We start from the raw sequence: 25,470 nt of genomic DNA on the forward strand, positions 1-25,470 counted from the left end.
TTATGGCATTGGTAAATGTTTATATTTATTCTATAAAGTTCATTATTGAAATGGTATATTATGTTTAAAGTTTATACAAGATATAAATGCTTAGCAAATACATTCAAATAGTCATTTGAAAAACTAGTATTCAAGATTGAATACGTAGAATATGAGAAAGTATGTAAATTTTTTATGAAGGGGACTAAATACGCGTTGTACTCTTTTTCCCATAGTCGAGGTTTTGTCTCATTGGGTTTTCCTGGTAAGGTTTTTAATGAGGCAACATATTATGCGTATTATAGATATGTGTACTCTTTTTCCTTCACTAGGATTTATTCCCACAGGGTTTTTATCTTAGTAAGGTTTTAACGCGGCACATTATCCATCAATGGACATCTAAAAGGGAGTGTTATGAATATTTTATTAAGTGGATGTCCATCAAGCTCAATATAAGTTTTGATGTTCTTTAAATTCTAATAGTCATTAGAATTAAATCTCTACTTCATTTATACTTCTTATGCCTATAAATAGAAACTTTGGAGAAGCTATGTAAATATTCTCATTGATCAATAAAATATGCTCTCTCTTTTGCTCTCCCATTTTTTTTGTTTTTTATTCTCTGTCTTTTATTTTATAACAAATATATCATTTACTTTCTTTTAACTTTTCATTTATTTCTTTTCTATTCCTTTCCTTGATAATATTTATACAAATTTAGGGTTAGGGTTAATATTGGATCATGAAGTTTGGCATTAGAGAGCCTTCGAAATATAAGCTCTGACAACTTAGCCCAACAACCTCAACCCTGCTCTCCAAGCAAAATATTCAACCTCCAATACTCTCTACCAGAAGAGATGTAAATAACAAGTTTTTTTTAAAAGAATAATTTTTTATTTAATCATATTTTTCTGTTAGAATACATATGTATCCTACACAAAATGATAAAACCTTATTAAGATCCTTTGGCTACCTTAATTTCGTAAAATAAATTTAGTTTACGCTATTAATTTTAGTTGATTTTTTGGCAAGCCAATTGGAAGCCATTTGCTATATAATGAAAATAAAATAAAAGGGATATAAATGTAGGCCCAATAACAGAGCTGACAAGTGTAGGAGAAATCATGTTAATGGGTTTGGAACGATCCCATTAAATGTAGATGACAGACCAGTTAATTTACGACATCAATTTTATTTTTATATGCTATTTCGGAAGATCCATGAATACGTTCAAGGATCCAATCATTCATACGCACTTAATATAAAATATTAATCAGCTTAATAATTGAGAAATTAAATTATAATTAATATATAATATACTTCACGTAATTTTTAAATAAGTTTGTAATTTCTCATTATTAAAAGTGGAGATAATACTTAAAAGAAAATGTATTTGAACTCAAATATTCTAAAATATTATAATAATTATGATGCAAATCAAAATGTTACCTAATATTATAATATTAATAATATAATATATATATTCAAATTATTACATAATATTTTTTTTCATACAAAAAAATATATTGTATTATATTAGTTGTATATGTATTGCCATTTCAATTATAATACAAGAACAACCACAATCATTGAAATCACAGGCTATATAAAGCCTCACCCTTGGCTTAGTTTTCCTCATACTTCAACTTAGACCATCCCATTACTTCCCTCATTCATTTGGGTATGCAAGACCTCATTCAGAAGCATGTCTTCACAAATTTGGATTCTTTCGCTGGATTTTTTGTTTATGGCCTCTGAATTAATGTTAGCACCACCTAGAAGGCCAATAGTAGTTCCATTCGAGAGGAACTATGTGCCTACATGGGCTTTTGATCACATTAAGTGCTAGAATGGAGGCTCCGAGATTGAGCTTTACCTTGAAAAATATACTGGTCCTGGTTTCCAGCCAAAAGGAACCTACTTGTTCAGACATTTTAATATGCAAATAAAGCTAGTTCCTGGAGACTCTGCAGGAACTATTACTGCCATCTATGTGAGTACAATTTTTCCCCACTGCTAGATCGATACAACTTGACTCCTTGCAAGTAAAGCTTAAAATTTCTTCAATTGATCTATTGCATTGCAGTTATCATCTCAAAATTTGGAGCATGACAATGACGTGACCACGCCCCGGAGCTCAACAAGTTCTAATTTCGATCCCATTGAGCTCCCTAAAGGACCCATGACTCAAGATCGAACTAAGCACCTTCAAGAAGCTGTTTCAGCTTTATTCATTCAACTTTGGAGTGAAAACTAGCTCGATGTTGATAGAGAAGCTCGGGCCAGCACCTTAAAAACTCCTTGCACCGTAGTGCAAGCTGATTTTAGCTCATCTTCAGCTCTCCGAGCTCCATTCAGCTCGAATCAACTCACTTGAGTTCATTTAAGCTCGTTTAAGCTCAACCTAGCTTAGTTTCAACTCATTTCTTTTATCATTATAATAAACTAAGTATTAGTTTTAATTTATTTAATTTGTTACAGCTCATGACCGAATATCCTAGCTCAATGTAGTTCATTAATTGTTTTCTCTTGTTTTGAACTAGTCAAATTTAATATACTAGCTAGTCCATAATTAAATGTGTTTTAATTTATCTAATATGTTAATCAATATGTCTAGATGATATTTTATTAAGTTTCAACTGAATTCATGTTTGACTTAGTGTGTTTAATATGTATTTAGGTTCAACCGAATGTATGAAGAGGAGTTAATGCAAGGTGCATGCATATTTGAGGTTCAATGGATGACATTCAAAGGGACACATGAATTTGGGACGTTCGTGCAAGAGGAAGATGTTGATTGTTCATGTATTTAAATATTCATGGACCATATTTATGGACAATTGGAAGATAAATGCTTGGGAAATTCATGCAAGTACCAACCAACATCTAGAAGAAACCATTTCTTCTCCCATGCATGATTATTCTGCCATTTATTAAGGACGTTGGCCACAATGGAGATGAATTTCTATACATTCAATTCAAGTATTCAAGGCACATTTAAGCCTCATTAGGCTAAGGGAGATGTAGGAGTATTAAAGGGCTGCACATTCATGGCATTATGGCTATTCTTCAAGGCTAAGTATGCATGAATGCATCAAGTGAAACAACATGATGGTTCGGCCAATTCATGCACCATCTTCAAGAATCAACCGAATTTTAATGCTTTTGTGTGAACATGTTAATTACAAATGTGAACAGAATTTAAGCTAGTGTGAACATCATAGGTGCCGAATATCAATAGGTATATTAGGCTTATAAATAGTTGCTTTGTAAACTAGAGGAGGAACTTTTGTCATTTTATTTAATGAACATTTGTTCTTGTAAGGTTTCTTCCTCTCTATTTCGTGTAAGTCTCGAGTGACTAATCTAGCATGCTAGTGGTGTCAATCCGAACTCCTTCTTGAACTTATCATCAACCCTTTAGTGAGGCGTTTACCTATCCTTCTACCAAGCCATATTTCCACCTTAAACAATATAAGAACTGGGGTGACTCTCTTTATAGTGTTGGATCGCTCTTGACGTTTAAGTTCGGTAACCATTTCTATCATCTATCTTTTTCTATCTTATCTATCTTTTTTTATTTGTTAGACCGAGCCCATCCAATTATCTTTCATCTTTTATTTCTTGTTAACCGACTTATCCTATCTATCTTTTACCATTTTGAACCTATTTCATCATATCCCTCTATATTTAGCCAAAATACACTTTTCTCACAACACCGAACGAAATTTCTCGTTGACGATCAGGCAACTTACATAGACTTGAGTCAACCTACCGAGCTAGATCACATCATTTGGTATCAGAGCTATTAAAACGATGAGCACCGACGTTCGTAGCAATCCTGAAGTAGGTTCGTATTAAAAAAAGTTTTGAATTAAAAAAAATTCAAGTTGTATTCAAAGTTCTTTGTATTCATTCAATTGTATTTGAAGTGAAAAAAAAGTATACGAAGTTAAAAAAAATAGAGTATATAAAAAAAAAGTGAAGTGTTGAGTTCTTGTTTATTCATCCCTTTGTAATCCCGATCAAGTGATCCCTTTGTAATCCCGATCAAGTGAGTTCCATACTATCAATTACTACCCCTCCCAACGCCACAACTAAAACTAAAATTTCTTTGTTTTAACCTACCTTCACCCTTCTCATATTACCCTTGTAACCACTTTGAAACCGACCCCAAAGCAGCAAATAAGTCCAAAAGAGACGAAATACAAAATCGTGCCAGAAAGAATAGAGTGGTAAAAGGCATGAGAGTTGTGAGCCCATTAGAGTGAAGAAAAAGCCATATAACGAGTGTAAACACGAGTGGAGTGCCATCTAATCTTTTCTTTGTGGGTGAAACGTGAGGTTTGTATTGGTGAGGCATTCAATTTTCAATTTTTAAACACTTTTCTTTTCTATCAATAAAATCATGTTTCGAAAAGAGTTTTTAGAATCAGAATTTCAATATGTGATACAAGAGATGGACCGATTGTTTGATAGAAAACTAGAACCATTGCAAAAACGATTGGATCATGTTGAAGAGCGGGGCCAACGAACTAGAGCCCAACGGGAGCAAATTTATCCAAGACAAGGGACGGAGATAAGAACATCACGAAATTCTAATTCTAGTAAATTTGTTAGGAGAGATTCTTATCGTGATTCCCCTTCACCAAGGAATTCGAGACAAAATCAAATAAGTTTCAAGTTTGAAGCTTATTATGGTGGCAAACGAGAAGATTCAAGTGATTTGTCGTATACATCAAGATATTCATCCATGAATATTCAATCTCGAAGAGATGGTCGTCTTTTATATGAAGACCCTTCCTCTTATTCTCAACAAAAGGCTTCTCATTTTGATGATTTCTTCATGTTGTCTTCCTTTTGTAATGAAGTCGAAAAAGCATGTGAAAAATAAAAATAAAAAAGATGAAAGAAAGCACAAGGAAAAAGAGATTGAGAGTGAAAAAGAATTTGAAAAAGAAAAGAAAATTGGAAAAGAGATTAAGGTAAAAAAAGAGTAAGCAAGAAACGAGTGTTGTTGGAAAAGAAACGAGAGTCGATGAGTTTTCAAAAATAAAAGAAACTATGGAAAAAGCAAGAGACCTTGAAGAAACGACAGAAAAAGATACAAGAAAATAAGAAAAAGTGAGGAATGTGTTCACTAACCCAAATGTGAATTTTTCTCGTGTTGCTTCTTTCCAGGTTTCTAAAGAATCGATTAATAAGTTCCATCTTCATTACCTCCCAAAGGAGAGACGACTCATGTTCGTTGGCAAAGGTAATCCTAGTCCACCTATGCCACAAGGTAAGGAAGGTAAGTGTTATAACCCGTTTCAGTCTCCACCAACCTATTTGAATGTTTGTGATTATATTGATGATATGGTCAATTTCCATTATTTCATTAATGGTGATGTGTTTGTTTTAAATGATAGCAAGGAGAGCATCACTAATGAAAATTGTGGTGTTGACGAGCATGTTGGTGATGTAACACTTGATTGGCAACTACGAAACTTGGTTATGGGTGATAGTGAATGTTCATATAAACATTCCAATTTTTCTGATTGTGGTGCTAATGTGCATTCTCTGATCTGTTGTGTGAAACCCACATGCGTGTACAAGGCTGTTCGAATGAAAGTTGTGGTGTATGAATGCTTGAATATATGCACGCCTAAATTCCCTCTGATTCACTTGTGTGATAAAACATTGACGAGTAAAAATACTTAGTTCATTTGATTGTGATGGTGGTGTAACGTTTCTGCTTTGTTGTGTAAATTCTGCATGCTTGTCCAAGTCTGATCGAATGAGACTTGAGTTTTATAATTGTTTGAATGATTGCTTGATCACATCTTCTTTGATTAACATGAGTGGGACATGGAAATCAAGAAACTCTTGTTGCATGTTCAATCAAGTGACCAAGATCATGTGTTCAAACCTGGAATTTGTTGTTTTAAGTCGATATGTGAGGAACTCAAGCATCCTAAATTTTGTGCGACCAATTTATGTTTGTTTGATGCTTGGCTTTTGGCTAAGGAAACGAAATTTAAAGATTCTATTTATAACTTAAAATCGATCCTTGTTCAATCTATGTTGCTAGTTACTAAATTCTTGATTCATCATGAAATGGTAAGATACATCGATGATATTGAAATACGGCAATTAAAGTTGCATGCTGTTGAGACAGTGGCTAGTGACATAGCTTTCAAAAGACCTCCTTATTTTTCTTTGGTTAACTGTTATTCTCTGCTTGTGGTTGAAAATTTGTTATAAATAGAGGCATGAAGAATTGTTTACTAGATGTGCTCTGCGTTGAAAAATTTGTTGATGATGTTGGATTGATTCAGCATATGCAAACTTTGGACGTGTGTGCTATGGGTTATTCACATGCAAAGCTTGATTTGTTTGATTATGATGGTTTTGTGGAGCCTTCAAATTCTTGTGCAAAATCCTCTTGCCTAAGCATGTCTTCTCGGGTGAAATGTGACCGGTTTGACTATTTCAATGTTTGTTTGCTCATTTCTTCTTTGTTTCGCATATGTGAGTTGTTGAAGAAAGAAAGGCCTTCGCTGCTCTTAACCGTGAACGACCAAAATCATATATTCAAACCCGGAGCATGTTTTCTTGAGTTATTGCCAAGTAAAGGTCAACATCAAAATTTTGAATCTGTAGGTTGTTCAATGCTAAGCCTTAAGGGATTTGAACATGATATGTATGCTTATAACTTTAGTTTGTTTTGTTTTTCTACCATGTTGTCCGTCGAGAAGTATGTACGTCAGCGAGAAATGGTAAGAGAAAACTTTGTCTTTGATCCCGGTGAATATTATGCCATATCATTGTACAAAGGATTTGAGTCCTACAATGTTGTTTTTTGAGGTAATAATTTTCGATGGACTTGTGATTCTGGTTGGTTGCCATCAATGAATTTCTTGTTTCATTATGATAAGGTGAGACCAACTTTAAATCCCGGCATTGGTTTATTTGCCCAAGTTTGGGATGAGAATTCGGAAAGAGTTTGTAAGTTTTTAAGTCTTCGTGTCCTTGATTCTTTCCTTAATCATGTAGGTGACACCGTGAAATGGCTCATCCCTAAAAAAGGAGGATATATGTCTAATCTGTCTTCCTTTCGAGTTGTGTGTGATATTCAAGTCACTTGGAGCAAATATGAAAAATACGACAACCTAAGGTCTTGTGATGACGAATGCTTTTACCCGAGCAAATGGCCCGACTTGAGGACAAGTCATTTTGAAGAAGGGGGAATGACGTGACCACGCCCCGAAACTCAACAAGTTCTAATTCCGATCCCATCGAGCTCCCTAAAGGACCCATGACTCAAGATCGAACTAGGCGCCTTCAAGAAGCTATTTCAGCTTTATTCATTCAACTTTGGAGTGAAAACTGTAAGAGTATGCCCAAAGATCAATCATGAGATGGTTGTAATAACATACTCAATTTATCATGTTTATTAATATAAGGCGTTACCATTATTATTTCAGTTTCTTTTGTGTGTATAAATAAACTGTTTTTATAATAATGTCCTGAGAATAATATGATTGTTCTTAAAAGGTCCGTAGTCAAGTATTATTGTTGGCTAGGACAACAATAATGCATTAAAGCTAACATGTAGTGATTGATGATAAAGAGTTTTCATTGATATGGAGTGTTAAAATCAATGCATGAATATGTGTGTTAGAGAACAACATATTGGACTGACCCGCTATGAGTATATTTCTTGGATTATTATGTAATTGTCACAACTTTACTCATAGTGATTAATATGTATATGATCCTCGGACTTGAGATCATCATTATTCTAACATCGTGAGTTGCATATTTTGTACAGTCAAACGTACATCGTAACTGGTTGTTCTATAAAGGCTGATGTTTGATATACCACAATCTATGTAGAGGGATATGATTGATCAATATATGATAAGTCCCTCTACATAATGGGAGTAATATCTTAGGCCACTTGATTGAGTGAGACTAGAAATGCATGGTCATGCTCAAATAAGTTGATATGAGATGTCATACTTATTTGTATATCATAGTCTACTCAAAATATCAAGGAACATGGGATGGACTATGCAAGTGTGACTATTCCATGACTTGTGTCCATTCCAGAGATAAAAGAACTTAAGGATTAATGCATGAAAGGTTAATCACAAAAGGTTATGTCGAATCATGACTTTTTGTAACTTAGGTAGCAATGATGCATTGCTAGATGCCACTCATTGTTTGTAACATTAGAATAGTTCTAATATTACTGCTAACGTTACTAGAACCTACAGGGTCACACCCTATGGTTGAAATGAACGGAATAAAACATAGTTGGTATTGTGTTTGGTTGTCACATGAATTAAATTAATTATAGAATTAATTTAATTGGGCAATCAAATATCGAACATATTATATGTACAAGAATGTTGTACACATAATGAGAACACAGTTCTATTAATATATATGAATTTGGTTCGTCTATAAATTTAAATAAATATAGTTTACCGAAATCTTTGTTATAATTAATGTAGTTATAATTTTCGGTTAAAAAACATTATTTTATTTATTTATTTTTAATTATGATTATTATATTCGGATAAATATATATATACCAATTAAAAAACCTTAAAAAGATTACTTATTTTTGCTTGTGACGTCTAGCAGCCGTCAAGCAAAGTTTTCTCCAAAATAGTTTTGGAGATTCTCTTTCGTTCATTGTCAAACTGGGTAGATTACGTAGAGGTCAGAATCATAAAAGGTTGCGGCTTGGTTCGATAGTAGATCAGATTTCTCATTGCTAAGGCATCGCTATCTACTCAGATTGAAATTACGGTAATTTTGAAACCATTATTTCACCCCGATTCATTCCTCGCACATGGATCCATGGGTTGGATTGCCGAAATTATTTTTTTATTATTAATTTTCACTGCGCCATAGGGGTACAAGTGTTCCAGCAAAAACCAGCTCGATGTTGATAGAGAAGCTCGAGCCAGCACCTTAAAGACTCTTTGCACCTTAGTGCAAGCTGATTTTAGCTCAACTTCAGCTCCCCGAGCTCCATCTAGCTCGAATCAGCTCACTTGAGCTCATTTAAGCTTGTATGAGCTCAACCTAGCTTAGTTTCAGCTTATTTCTTTTATCATTATAATAAACTAAGTATTAGTTTTATTTTATTTAATTTGCCACAGCTCTTGACCAAATATCCTATCTCAATTTAGTTCATTAATTGTTTTTACTTATTTTGAGCTAGCCGAATTTAATATACTAGCTAGTCCATAGTTAAATGTGTTTTAATTTATTTAATATGTTAATCAATATGTCTAGATGGTGTTTTATTAAGGTTCAGCCGAATTCATGTTTGATTTAGTGTGTTTAATATGTGTTTAGGTTTAGCCGAATGTATGAAGAGGAGTTAATGCAAGGTGCATGCATATTTGAGGTTCAATGGACGACATTCAGTGGGACACATGCATTTGGGACGTTCATGTAAGAGGAAGATGCTGATTGTTCATGTATTTGGAGATTCATGAACCATATTTATGGATAATTGGAAGATAAATGCTTGGGAAATTCGTGCAAGTACCAACCAGCATCTAGAATAAACCATTTCTTCTCTCATGCATGATTATTCTACCATTTATTAAAGTGCATGGACGTTGGCCACAAGGGAGATGAATTTCTATACATTCAATTCAAGTATTCAAGGCACATTAAAGCATCATTCGGCCAAGAGAGATGTAGGAATATTAAAGGCTGCACATTCATGGCATTATGGTTATTCTTCAAGGCTAAGTATGCATGAATGCATTAAGTGAAGCAACATGATGGTTCGGCCAATTCAGGCACCATCTTCAAGCATCAACCGAATTTTAATGCTTTTGTATGAACATGTTAATTACAAATGTGAACAGAATTTAAGTTAATGTGAACATTATAGATGACGAATATTAATAGGCATATTAGGCTTTTAAATAGTTGCTTTGTAAACTAGAGGAGGAACTTTTGCCATTTTATTGAATGAACATTTGTTCTTGTGAGGTTTCTTCCTCTCTATTTCATGTGAGTCTCGAGTGACTTATCTAGCGTGCTAGTGGCATCAATCCGAACTCCTTCTTGAACTTATCACCAACCCTTTGGTATGGCGTTCACCTATCCTTCTACCAAACCATATTTCCACCTTAAACAATATAAGAACTGGGGTGACACTCTTTATAGTGTTGAATCGCTATTGACATTTAAGTTCGTTAACCATTTCCATCATCTATCTTTTTCTATCTTATCTATCTTTCTTTATTTGTTAAACTGAGCCTATCCAATTATCTTTCATCTTTTATTTCTTGTTAGCCGACTTATCTTATCTATCTTTTAGCCTTTTGAAACTATTTCATCATATACCTCTATATTTAGCCAAAATACACCTTTCTCACAACACCAAACGGAACTTCTCATCGACGATCGGGCAACTTACGTAGACTCGAATCAACCTACCGAGTTGAATCACGTCAGACGAGATAGATTTTGAGTTCTTAGGGAACAAAACGGGCCAGCCATACATTTTACAGACAAATGTGTTCACTGGAGGAAAGGGTGATAGAGAACAAAGGATTTATCTTTGGTTTGACCCAACAAAAACCTACCATTCCTACTTTGTGCTCTAGAACTCCTATCAAATTGTGTTAGTCTCCCATTTCCTACTCATCTAATTTCAACTTTTAGTGATCTTTCAGGGTGTTTTTTTTACCTTTGGTTATCATTAAATACATTAGAGTGGTTGGTATACTTCTATGACCTTTAATGGGACTCGAAAAAGCTTTCAACTTGAAAGTAATTTTTTAAAATCATTTCTAAACTAATATTTCAGGACAGATTGTTGGAAAATATGGACATCACATATATAATATAATTAATTGCATGTTATTATTATTTACTATCATAATAGGTTAGTCAAAATTAAAAGTGATCTAACTTGGTTAAGGTTTATTAGGCTTTAATTTTTAAATAAAGTATGGGTCAAATATGTACAGGTACTCTAGTAAATAATTTCTAATTGATAATGGGTTGATTAAAAATTAGGGCTAATGTGCCAAAGTATATATTAGGGTTATGGTCCCCAAATTACACACAACAAGATTTCTTTTCTAATATCCCATCCTTAGAAAAGAGAGAACAAATATTCTCTAAATTTCTTGTGTGCTAATCTGGAATATCAAAACCCCATGATCCGTAGATTTCAAGAAATCAATTAATTCAGGTACGCTTCCGCATCTAGTTTTGTGCTTGATTTATTTTTGAAGATTTGACATGATAAATCCTAATTTATAGTTTGTTTTAAGTTTTATATTAGATTTAGATTTTTTGGTTCTAACAAATGGTATCGAGCCTTGCCATATTGAATCATTGAGAATGAATTGGTTTTCTATTATTTTGGATTGATTCATTTTTAGATTATATAGATATGATATTTCAATTATATATAATGTTGAATCTTTCAAATTCTAGATAATTTTTTTAGGTTTTGATTAATTATGACTCAATCTTTTTAGGGTTATTTTTAATTTTATTTTCATTCAATATTGAATTGGATTAATATGAATTTCTTATGGCTTTTCACTTTCGTCGGAAAACCTAAACTATATTGGTGTTGGTTTTAAAGGAAATCTGTTAAAAAATAGGTTTTAATTCTCGAAGAAATCAAGGTAAGTTTTAATGGAATTGAAACGACAATTGAAAATATGAATATATTATTAATATTTCAGCAAGATTACTTTGTTGTTTTTCTTTAATGCAATACACTTGTGTATATATATATAAAGGTTTTGCATATGTTAAATATTCTTTGTAATAAAACAAACGAGAATCAAATTTGGTTTTGAAGTGCATTGAATGTAATGTTTTTTTTCTTTAGTCGATTATTATATATTTTAAAGGAATCAAGGCATGTATATTTTGAGTATTCATACGACTTGAGTTATTATTTTTGATTCTCTAGATTCAATTATGCTTCAATCTTCTTTCATTGGTAATCAATAATGAGGAATTAAGTGAACTTATTATTCTAGAATTTTCAAAACTAAGAATCATGCATTCTTATTTTATGAAAGTTGGTTTGACTATTATTCTTCAATTGTAGTAATATGTGTTCAACTATTAGAATCATTTTTTAATTTTGACAATCCATGGTAATATCTTTAAAATCTATGTTCGAGTATTAGGAATATTAGATTTGTGTTTTGTTATATTGTTATATGGGGATGGCTATGAATTTTGGTCTCTGTCTAATTTTATTGAATTCTATTTTCGAATTTTAAATCTGAATGCATGTTTATCTATTATTGGATAAGTCAATGATATTTTTATGATTTTTTGATAATTGCAATTTGCTTTAATTCAATTATCTGGTATTTTCCAAAACCAATAAAAACTGTTTGTCGAGTTTAATGAGGAAAAGGACTATACAAACTTTTCAATGTATAGTATGTATTTTGTTGTTAGTTTTAGAGTACATAGTTTAGTTACAAACCAAAATTGCTGGTATCAAACTTGCTGCTTGCTTTATTCATATATATGTTTTGATTAATGCATGTTTTAACGAATTTAGTTTTAAGATTGGTTGAATAACATGTCAACTATAATACATGTTTAAAGAATTTGGTTCTAAATTTTGTTCTATAATATAGGTTTTGGCATCTTATGGTTCCAAATATTCGGTTAAATTATGATGATATGGTTTATTGTATGAATTGTGAGAGATGTCAATTATTATGATTTTGTTTTGAGATTTATTGGCTTAAAATATTTTTCAAGTATTCATGTGAATCTCTATTTAATCATAAATACGATTTTCGGTTTACATGGTATATTCAGTTAAGTTTTTCTATTTGAGTATGAATACATGTATATGCGTGAATTGCTTTGGTGTTTTGTCTATGCCAAAATTATGAATACATGTGCTTGTTAATTATTTGGCTTTGAATCACTACATTATTTCTGTTTGGTTTTGATATATAAGGTTTAGAAAAGAAAGTCAAAGTTTAAGGTTTTAGTTTTTATTGCATTATTAAGGAAAACTTATTTTGGGCTATTTTGAATCTATAAACAATAAAAAAATAGTTTTGCCCTTTGACTATTGGATAAATTTTAAATTTGAATATTGGTATAATTATATATTTTAAAATAACTTAATTGAAGTAATAAGTCGCCAAAGTGATCTCTTTCTTTGTATAAATTATCTTATTTTAAAATATAAAAGGTCGTGTGCATGTAAGTTAAGTTATGTTAATATTGATCGACCCAATTGAAGGTTAATAATATTACATGTACAACTATGGTAATAAACATGTGACGATTATTCAGTTTTACATTTGAGCAATAAATTGGCTCAAAGGAAGATTTATGGTTCAACATGTTCTTATTGCCAATGTTTAATTATTATACCAAGATATCACTTAAAAGTTAATATTTTGTCCAAAGATGAAATATTAATGGAGTGTCGATATCCTAAGATGAGGTTTACCTTTATTAAAATTATTTTGACTTAAATTTGAAGTCTCATGTGAGGTTGTTTATGATTTATTCAACTATTATTATATTTTCCAGCATCATTATATGTTGTTTTGGGATAAATATATATATATATATATACTATTATCTTTTAATTTGATTGAAAGATAAAATTAAGAGATATTTTGAAACAAATAAATTTAGATTTTGACTTTGGGTTTGAATTAAGGATATCTAATATTTTAAATAGATTAGTTGAAACAAAATGCCACCAAAGTGACGTCTTTTGTGTAGATTAGTTTATTTAAAATATCAAGATGATTATATGTTTTGTGATTCATGCATTTATTAATTGACCCAAATGTATGTTAATATTTGGCGAATTTCAATGACATATGTGGTGATAAATGTGTGACAATTATAAGGTAATTTATGTGAGCAATAAGTTAGTCCAAAGATTAATTCATTATTTGACATAATTTATTGTCAATGTTTGATTGCTACTACAAGAGTATCAATTACTATTAATATTACTTTCCAAAGACTTGATATTGATGTAGTGTTTGGTATCTTGAGATGGGATTAGCCATTATCTTGAATTTATTGTTTACTTATGAATATTTATGTGAGTTTGCTTTTATTTATTTTTGTTCTATATTCAGCTAGTTCATCTTCTACTGCCACAATATATGATAATATAAATTCTATACACATGCTTAGTGGGACTAATTTTAAGGAATGGAAAAGACACTTACTTATAGTGCTTAGTTGTACGGACATAGACATTGCACTAAGGAAAGAACAACTTACACCTCTCACTATGGAAAACACCCTTGATGCTAATAGGGATTTTGAGAGGTAGGAACGTTCAAATTGCATGAGCCTATTGATTATGAGCACAACATTCAAGAAGCCTTTAGGGGCACAGAATCTGAAAAGATTACTCAGACCAAGGGTTTCCTTGACGAAATTAAGAAACGCTTTTCCAAAAATAATAAGGTTGAGATGACATCACTTCTAACTTCTTTGATGTCTATGGAGTATAAGGGTCAAGGAAATTCTGAGCGATCTAGGGGATATGAGTTTTATGATTCCACAATTAAGAATATTTTTTAGACGAGAACTACAACAGTTTTTGGGGATGTTGAGTTTGGAGGGAGAAATAAGGTTAGAGATATTTCTTTTGAGGAGGAATTAGATTCTAACTCAGTTCCTGCTATCACTTTTGACAATGTTCATGTTCTCATACCTATCATTGATCAAGAAGTGAATCTAAAACCTCAACAAGACAATGTTGAACAACTCCATATTCAAAATTAGGTAATTGTTAAAAAAAAAAACTCAACAACCTCAAGAATGAATGGTATTAAAAAGGTCCACTAGAGAAAGGATTATAATAACTTTAGTAGAATATTTTGACCTTAAGCTACATTAGATGAATATTAAGCTAATGGTTTCTCAATGGTAACATTGATCATACATTTATATGGTGCAACTAGAAAACTTTGTGACTGATGATGCCAAGTTAATGATTTGCAAATTAAAGAACTTCATCTATGGGCTTAAGCAGACTTCTTGTCAATAGTACTACAAATTTTACCAAATGATTATCTCATTTGGTTTAGAGATGAATTTGGTCGATAATTGTATATACCATAAGTTTAGTGGGAGTAAGGTTCTATATTTAGTTTTATATGTTAAAGACATATTGCTTGTCAAAAATAAGTATAGTCTCAATCAATGCCCTAAGAATGATTTTGAGATTACAGAAATGCATAAGATTTTTTACATTTTAACAGTGGCAAGTCTAATGTACGTTCGTGTTTGTATACATTGGAATATTGTGTACACTGTTGGGATGTTAGGTAGATATTTAAGCAACCCCGGTTTGGACCATTGGATAGCATCCAAGAGGGTTATAAGATATTTTTAGAGAACAAAAAATTATATACTCACATATCGGAGGTTTGATCAGTTAGAGATCATCAAGTATATGGACTCCGATTTTGATGGAATATGGATACAAGATTTTGTCACTAAGGTGCAAATTGTGAAAGCAAATTGCAATCTTTTATTCCAATAGCAATAGGAGCACATCAAAGTCAAAATACATAGACTTTAAGTTCCTGGTTGTTAAAGTAAAAGTTTAGAGTTGTTAGGTGCCTATAAAGCATATCAGGACAAACTCCATAATTGCAGATCTGCTTACTAAGGGATTACCACCCAAGGTTTTTCATGAGCACACTGCTTATATGGGTGTAATGTCATTTAAGAATATTTGGTTTTAGTGGGAGTTTGTACTTTTTAATGCTTTTATGTTATAGACACATTTTCAGTTATTTTAGTTTACTAATATTAAGTTATGTAGAAATAAAGTTTATTTGGTTTATTCTCATCTTGATTTGGGTAAGGTTTGATCCCACTAAGGTTTAAGAAGGACCAGTTGGAAATAGATATATTTAGATCATATTGTATGTAATTTTCATGCTACACATCCATACTTGATATATGTCATTTGGTTGTGTTAATTTACGTGATCAGGGATGGATTTAGTTACGATATATGAAACAAAAGTCGTCTTGATTCTATGTTAACATAATTAATAGACGAGATTGTTCGGAATATCTTTTGTGGATATGATAGTAACGTTTTGAGCTCATAAAGTTATATAATGACATGTAATTATAAGGTAATCGATATATATATGTGGTCCTAGTAGGAGATTGTTGGAAAATATGGACATCACATATATAATATAATTAATTGCATGTTATTATTTACTACCATAATAGGTTAGTCCAAATTAAAAGTGATCTAATTTGGTTAAAGTTTATCGGGCTTTAATTATTAAATAAAGTATGGGTCAAATATGTGTAGATACTTTAATAACTAATTTCTAATTAATGATGGGTTGATTAGAAATTAGGGCTAATGTGCCAAAGTTATATATTAGGGTTATGGTCTCCAAATTACACACAATAAGATTACTTTTCTAATATTCCATCCTTAGAAAAGAGAGAGCAAATATTCTCTGAATTTCTTGTGTGCTAATTTGGAAGATCAAAATCCCATGATCCGTCGATTTCAAGAAATCAATTAATTCATGTACGCTTCCGCATCTAGTTTTGCTATTGATTTATTCTTGATGTTTAACATGATAGATCCTAATTTATGGTTTGTTTTAAGTTTTATATTAGATTTTGATTTTATGGTTCCAACACAGATTCTTTATCAACGACGTACCAATAAGAGTGTTCAAGTACTGCAAAGATTTGGGAGTGAGATTCCTATTCAACAGCCAATGAAGATATACTCAAGCCTATCGAATGTGGATGACTGGGCCACTAGGGGTGGACTGGAGAAGACCAATTGGTCCAAAGCCTTTTTTATAGCCTCCTACAAAGGCTTCCACATTGACAAGTGCGAGTCATTATTGGAAGCCAAGTTCTATGCCACCTAGGGGAAGTGGTGGTGGGACCAAAAGGAGCTCCAGGACCTTGATTCTTATTAATGGAGGAGGCTCGTCTGGGTTCGCAACAAGTTCACCATCTAAAACTATTGTAGTGATAGGATCAGATTCCCTACCATGCATCCCGAGTGCAAGAAAGATAGGGACATCTAATATTTAATTTCAGTTAAAACTCATGTCTACAATCAACATTTTATATCCTTTATCGCCAATACTATAAACATATAAATATGTATAAGGTCGACCCTGTTAGGGTCGTTCTTTTTTTCATTTCTTCTGAGCTTCATCATTTGGAGGCCTTCAATTCCATTTTCATGTAATTTATTTCAATTATTTGTTATCATGGCAACGATAATATTAAGCTTATACTATTTTTGTGTGTACGATGAATTAATTTATAAATATTCAATAATTAATATAATGTTTTTATTTATTTTGATGAGAACATTTTTTTATTTATAATTAGGATATATATGTATTAGATATTGAACTCAAAATCTCATTGTGGAATATAAGAATCTTACCAGTACGTTAAAAAATTGTTGGGATAAAGTATATTATTTAAATCTATATAATTAATTTACTGTTATACAAAGTAATAAATCTGTCCATATTTTGTTTGATGCGTCTCTTCTCAACAGCTAGTCGTGGAAGCTTTTAAATGTAAGCTCTTTGACCGAACTTTTCATTCGCTTTCCATCATGTGTTACAGCTCATACACCAGAAGTGTTAGAAGAATGAGCAAAAATAGTCCTTCAGAGTTAAATGTTTATTTTGTCTTTCCATGAGACATAAAAGTAAATTTAAATATTTATTTTAATTGGGCCCTACTCTATTATTTCAAGTCAATTGACTTTTAACATTCTATGGTTAGTGTGATATCATTTTATTTTATATATCACATTATTAAATAATTTATAAATGGTTAAAATTTCAAATGTTTAGAAAAATTTTCTAAAAAATATGAAAAAGATCTTAAAATTGAGAAAAAGATAAAAATTCAACAAATTAGAAGATATTTTCAAATTTTTATATAATTTTAATAGAATATATATAGAAAACAAAACTTTTTTTAAAAAATTAAAATTTTACAATTTTAAAATTTCCCAAAAATCATGTCAAAATAAAATATCTTCAAAAAAAATTTTGTTAGTACTGTACACTGAGAGTGTTTTTTCTTTCTAGACGTAGTTTTAAAAAATTGTAATGTGTATTTTTTCTTAAAAATACATATATTTTAAATATTTTATTATACCCTTGTAAGACACTAGTTAACCCCTGACCCTACTTGTAGAGTAGAGGTGCTCATAGGCCGGGTCGGGTTTAAAAATGATATTAATATATTTTATGCTTGCGCAATTCCAGGTTGACCTGAAATATGGGTCTAAAATTTGGCTAAAACCCGTCCCTACTTGTAAATGATTAACCCAAGCCTATTTTAGGCCCGCCTATATTATTTTTTAATTTTTTTTAAAAATATTTATTTTATTTTAATATTTATTAGTTTTATATTTTTATATATTTTTTTATTTATTGAAAGTTTTTATATAGTCATCTTAACATTGTTTTAATTTTTATTTTAGAGTATTATTATATATTTAGTATAGATTTATTTTTTTAATGTGTTCTAAATAATATAATATAAAGTATTATAAACTTAAAAATGGGTTAAGTCGAGCTCGGGCCTTTAATGTTCTAGCCCAAGCTCAGCCCATATTTTAAACAGGCCTAATTTTTTATGCAAACTCATTTTTCGGGCCTAATATTTTTGCCCAAACCCTCCCAAAAATTGAGCAAACCTTCGGGCCTGGACAGATAACCCGACCCATGAACAAATCTATCGTGGAGTCTAAAAACTCTACTAATAATGTACCAAATATTATTCTTTTCTTTTAATAATTTATAATTCATTACATTTCATTTATATATATATATATATATATTTGTTTTTATAAAGTGATGATTCCAACCAACCATATCTTTTTAATGTTGAATTAAAAAAAATGAATTTAACTTGTATTTTTTTTTAAAAATAGATTTTTTTTTTGTCGATTGAGTTTTAACTCGATTAATATAGGCATTGTTGTCAATGTAAGAGGACGTGGGTTCAAGTATGTTGAAGCAGATTATCCTCCTATTTATGAGTTGGGGGAGTTAAGAGTAATTCTAGGCATTGTGTCAAAAAGAATAGAATATTTTTTTATATTTTTGGAATTATAATTTTTATTTATTAATTTTAATTTTTATAATATTTCTACTATTTTTACATGACATGTAAAACCGTAACATTCCAAAATTAATTATATTAATTTAGCTTATAAAATCGATTAAACTAATTATAATAATTTGATTAATAGAAAAATTTTGAAATCACTTTAAGTCAATTGGTTTCATTATTAATCGACTTCATAATTAATAAATTGAATTATAATTAATATACAATATCTTTTATGTAATTGTTAAACAAGTTGTAATTTGTGATTACTTAAAGTAGAGAATATTATTTACTTAAAAATATGTTCAAACTCACATATTTCAAAATGTTACAACTCTTATGATTATGATGTGAGCCAAACTATTACCTAATATTATAATATAAATAATATATAATTTCAAATAATTACATAATATGTTATTATTTGTTTTACATAAAATATATTTTTAAAATTTTGTCTGCGTAATCGATTGTAATCTTAAAATCGAAAACACATCAAATTAATCGATTAAATTAATTTTTAAAATTATTTAAATCAAGCTGAATTAATCAAATTAAATCCGTTTAGACGTATTAATGCTCAGCCAATACGAATGAATCTTCAAGCACGTGCAAGGCCTCATGTGTTCTAACACGGCTAACTACATAATTGGCTGGCCTGCACACACTCGAATCCCAACTCCACGTCAACACATTAATGCATGCATGCCATATGTTTTGGCTTCAACCTCCATCTCACCTTAACTTTGTTCTTCCTTTGTTCAAACCTAGGGGTGAGCAAAATTCGATTCGACTCGAAAAAATCGAAAAAAAATTCGAATTTCGAGTTAAACGAATCGAGTTATTCGAGTTAATCGAGTTATTCGAATCAACTCGAATTTTTTTTTCGAATTTCGAGTTCGAATCGAGTTGAGTTTTCGAATTCGAATAACTCGAATAATTCGAATAATTCGAATATCAAACTATAATATTTTACAGTTTTACCCTAAACTCTCAAACTTTTTTACTTTTCCCTCAAAACTTTTACTCCTTCCCACTTTTCCCCCAAAACTTTTACTCCCCTCCCCTCCCAACCCCCAATCTACTCAAAATACATTTCCCACCAAAATTTTACTCTTCCATTCATTTTTTTCAAAATTTTACTCTCAAAACCCTCAAAATTTTTATTTTCCCCAAAATTTTACTCCTCCCACTTTTCCCTAAAACTTTTATTCTCTTCCCATCCCACCTCCCATCTACCCCAAACCCTCCCTCCAATTTTTTTTAAATATTTTCCTCCAAAATTTTACTCCCCCTATTTACTTTCCCTCAAACTTTTATTCCTCAAAACTTTTTATTTTCCCCCTAAACTTTTACTTCCCACCCTTTACTCTCAAATAAAAAATCAACATTATCCAAAAAATCACTAAACATAAATAGTAATAATTTTATTTATATATAATATTTATATTATTAAATTAAATTTCACATTTTATATTATTTATATTATTGAATTGTTTAGTCATATTGAATATTTATATTAAAATTGAATTCTTAATTATGCCATAAAATATTCGTGTTAAAATTTTATATTGGTATCAATTTCAAATTTTATTTTTAAAATAAATTTTATTAAAAATCATATTTTATATTTAATATATTTTTAATTCCAAAATACATAGTGACAAGAATCAAGATAATTGAAACAACTAACCAAACAAATAAGCTAACCAAGATATAAAAAATTAATAAATAAATTATGAGGTGATGAAAGTTAATAAAAAATTTGATTAAGGTGGACAAATTTTATTATGATGGGTGACAATGGTTACAATGACCTAAAATTATTTTTTAAAATTTAACTCGAACAAATATATTCGATTCGATTCGATTCGAATTCCATCTCACTCGACTCGATTCGAGAAAACTTCAAATAAAGTTAGGATGATAAAATGAGATTCGAAAACTCGATTAACTCAAAAATTTTCGATTCGATTTGATTCGATTCGATCGAATGCTCACCCCTATTCAAACCCCACTCAATTTATTTCATCCTTATCTTATTGCGCTTTTGTTTATTATTATTATTATTATTATTATTATTATTATTATTATTAAATTGGTGAATATTACGTACAGAGGTGTTTTAGCTTTGAATTTGATAGCGTGGTTTCCATATATATCCCTTCAGCTTGGTTTTGAGCATTTTACAAATGATAAGAAATGACTTTGCCATCAACCAATCATTACAAGAATATTAAAAATCACCTACTAAATATCAATTCGAAAATTTATATGTAAATTAATTTAATTGTTTAAATAAAATAGTATTTCAATTTCGTCTGCCGTTTTCTTTGGCATGGTTTTTCGTCAATCTTTTTGACACGTTTTGGTTGTTTTTCAGTTACTAGTGGTTCTTCTGACTATCTCTTTTGCTTTAGTGCTCCAATGGAGGATGAACTGGCAGATTTGCATCTTGAAGATGCAAAAGAGAAGGCTTTCCAAGAGGATTCAAAAGATTCTACTGATGATTTGCAGTTCTGTCTGATGGGTTCTTGTTAGACAGATAGTGTAGTGTTGGATCGCCGGCACCCCTACGGCGCAGCAGAAAAATTTAATAATCGGCGACCCTAACCACGGATCCATGTGTGATGAACGAATCGGGGTGAAAAGGGTTACGAAATTACCTAATGCTGTTCTGAGTAGACAGCAACTTCTCAACAACGTGTAGTCTGATCTACAGTCGAACTAAGCCGCAATCTATCGAGACTCCGACCTCTACGTGATCCACCCAGTTGACTACGAACGGAAGAAATCCCCAAAACAGCTTTTGAGAGTGAATTTTCTTTGACTACTGCTAGACCAAAACAAAGAAAAACGGATACTTATATCCTTATTATTTATTTTTAGGGTTTTTTATTTATGAATTAAAATAAATATAATAATTTTTAAACCGAAAATTATAATTACATTAATTATAATATAATTTCGGTAAACCATATATTTATTTGGATTCATATGCTAACCTCATCATGTGTACAACAACCTTGTACATAATGTGTTGGAAATCAAATTAAATTAATTCTATAATTAATTTAATTCAAGTGACACCTAAAAATAATACCAACTATGGTTTATTCCGTTCATTTTAACTATAGGGTGCGACCCTGTAGGTTCTTGTAACGTTAGCAGTAATACTAGAACGATTCCAATGTTACAAACAATGAGTGGCATCTAGCAATGCATCATTGCTACCTAAGTCACAAGAGATCATGATTCGACATAACCTTTTATGATTAACCTTTTATGCAATAATCCTTAAGTCCTTTATCTCTGGATTGGACACAAGTCATGGAATAGTCACACTTGTATAGTCCATTCCATGTTCCTTGATATTTTAAGCAGACTACGATATACAAATAAGTATGACATCTCATATCAACTTATTTGAGCATGGCCATGCATTTCTAGTCTCACTTAATCAAGTGGCCTAAGATATTACTCCCACTATGTAGGAGGGACTTATTCTATATCGACCAACCATATCCCTCTACATCGATTGTGGTATATCCAACACCACCTTTATAGAACAACCAGCCATTTGATTATACGCTTGATCGTATCAAAATATACTACTCACGATGTTGGGATTATGATGATCTCAAGTCCGAGGATCATATACATATTAATCACTATGAGTAATGTCGTGACAATTACATAATAATCCAAGAAACATACTCATAATGGGTCATCCAATATGTTGTTCTCTAACACACATATTCATGCATCGATTCGATATTTCATATCAATGATAACTCTTTATCATCAATCAACTACATGTTAGTCTTAATGCATTATTGTTATCCTATCCAACAATAATACTTGACTAAGGATCTTTTAAGAATAATCATATTATTCTTAGGACATTATTAGAAAACAGTTTATTTATACACACGTAAAAGAAAGCTGAAATAATAATGGTAACGCCTTATATTAATAAACATGATAAATCAAGTATGTTATTACAACCATCTCATGATTGATCTTTGGGCATACTCTAACAATCTCCCACTAGCACTAAGACCAATCACTTATATATCTAATACCAAGTGACTTAGTGTGACGATCATGCTTCACGTGTCGAGGCTTGGTCAAGGGATCAACAATGTTATCATCTGTAGGTACTCTGCATATCTCTACATCCCCTCGATCGATAATCTCTTGAATAAGATGATAGCGCCTAAGTATATGTTTGGATCGTTGGTGAGATCTAGGTTCTTTAGCTTGTGCAATGGCTCCATTGTTATCATATCGGAGTTCTATAGCATCCGATATGCTAGGCACAACCCCTAGTTTAGTAATAAACTTTTTGATCCAAACTGCTTCTTTTGCTGCCTCACTGGCTGCAGTATACTCGGCCTCTGTTGTAGAATTGGCTACTGTACTTTGCTTTGAACTCTTCCAGCTCATAGCACCATCATTAAGGCAAAACACAAAACCTGATTGTGATCGAAAATTGTCCTTATCGGTTTGGAAGCTGGCATCAGTGTAACCTTTTACACTTAACTCTTCCTCACCTCCATATATTAGAAAAGTATCCTTAGTCCTTCTTAAGTACTTAAGGATATTCTTGACTGTGGTCCAGTGACATTCACCGGGATCTACTTGGTATCTGCTCGTCATAGTTAAGGCATATGAGACATCTGGACGGGTACATAACATGGCATACATGATAGATCCAATAGCGGAAGCATATGGAATTTTACTCATGCGTTCTCTCTCTTGTGGAGTTGAAGGACACATTTCCTTCGAGAGTGAAATACCATGTCTCATAGGTAGGAATCCTCTCTTAGATTCTTCCATACTGAACCTTTTCAGTACTTTATCTATGTATGTACTTTGGCTTAGACCTAATAGTCGTCTTGATCTATCTCTATAGATCTTTACTCCTAAGATGTAAGTGGTTTCGCCCAAGTCCTTCATGGAAAAACAACTTCCTAACCAAGTCTTAATAGACTGCAGGGTAGGTATGTCATTTCCTATGATAAGTATGTCATCCACATACAGTACCAAGATGTAATAGTGCTCCCACTAACTTTCTTGTAAACACATGGCTCATCTTCATTTTTGATAAAACCAAACTCTTTGATTGTATCATTAAAATGAAGGTTCCAACTTCGAGAAGCTTGCTTTAATCCATAAATGGATCTTTGTAGCTTACATACCTTTCCAGCATCCTTTGGATTGTCAAAACCTTCAGGTTGTGTCATGTACACATCCTTTTCAAGTTTCCCATTAAGGAAATCTGTTTTGACATCCATCTGCCAGATTTCATAGTCATGAAATGCAGCTATAGCAAGCAAGATCCTGATGGATTTAAACATAGCTACAGGAGAAAAAGTTTCATCATAGTCAACACCATGAACTTGGCGAAACCCTTTAGCGACTAATCGCCCCTTGTATGTTTGTACATTACCATCCATGTCTGTTTTCTTTTTGAAAACCCACTTGCACCCTATGGGCTTAACCCCTTCGGGCGGGTCAACCAAAGTCCATACTTGGTTTTCATACATGGAATCCATCTCAGATCTCATGGCTTCAAGCCATTTCTTAGAGTCTGGGCTCGTCACCGCTTCTTGATAAGTCCTAGGCTCATCTTGATCTATAAGTAGAACGTCACCATGCGTTGTAATAAGAAATCCATATCTCTCGGGTGCTTGGCGTTCTCTTAAAGATCCACGCGGTGGTTGTGTTTCTACAGCAATTACTTGTTCCTCAATCCCTTGTGGAACTTGCTGTTGTTCTATCTCTAGTTCAATGGTATTTTGCGATTCTCGAACTTCATCAAGTTCAATCTTTTTCCCACTTCCTTTTCTAGAAACAAATTCTCTCTCTAGGAAGACACCAGTCCGAGCAACAAGTATTTTGTTCTCAGTGGGATTAAAGAAATAATATCCTTTGGTTTCTTTTGGATACCCCACAAAAACACATTTTCAGATTTGGGTTCAAGCTTAGTAGTCGTCTGACGTTTAACATAAGCTTTGCAACCCTAAATTTTCATAAAAAAAATACTGGGACGTTTCCCAGTCCACATCTCATATGGTGTCTTTTGAACCGATTTAGATGGAACACGATTTAGTGTGAAAGCAGCTGTCTCAAGTGCATGTCCCAAAAAGGAAGTCGGCAGATCAACATGACTCATCATGGATCGAACCATGTCTAACAAAGTTCGATTTCTTCTTTCAGAAACTCCATTCCATTGAGGAGTACCAGGAGGAGTAAGTTGTGAGACAATCCCACATTGCTTCAAAAGATCATCAAACTCTAAGCTCATATACTCCCCACCTCGATCAGA

The 25,470-nt window shown here is 31.8% G+C and overlaps 1 pseudogene; it reads left to right on the plus strand.

Annotated features, from left to right (window-relative positions):
* Positions 1–1,684: 1,684 nt before the first annotated feature.
* LOC105762388 (xyloglucan endotransglucosylase protein 34-like) lies at positions 1,685–17,074 on the plus strand (annotated as a pseudogene).
* The last annotated feature ends 8,396 nt before the right edge of the window (positions 17,075–25,470 follow it).

The sequence above is a fragment of the Gossypium raimondii genome, chromosome 12 (genome assembly GCF_025698545.1).
Source record: "Gossypium raimondii isolate GPD5lz chromosome 12, ASM2569854v1, whole genome shotgun sequence".
Classification (NCBI taxonomy): Eukaryota; Viridiplantae; Streptophyta; class Magnoliopsida; order Malvales; family Malvaceae; genus Gossypium; species Gossypium raimondii.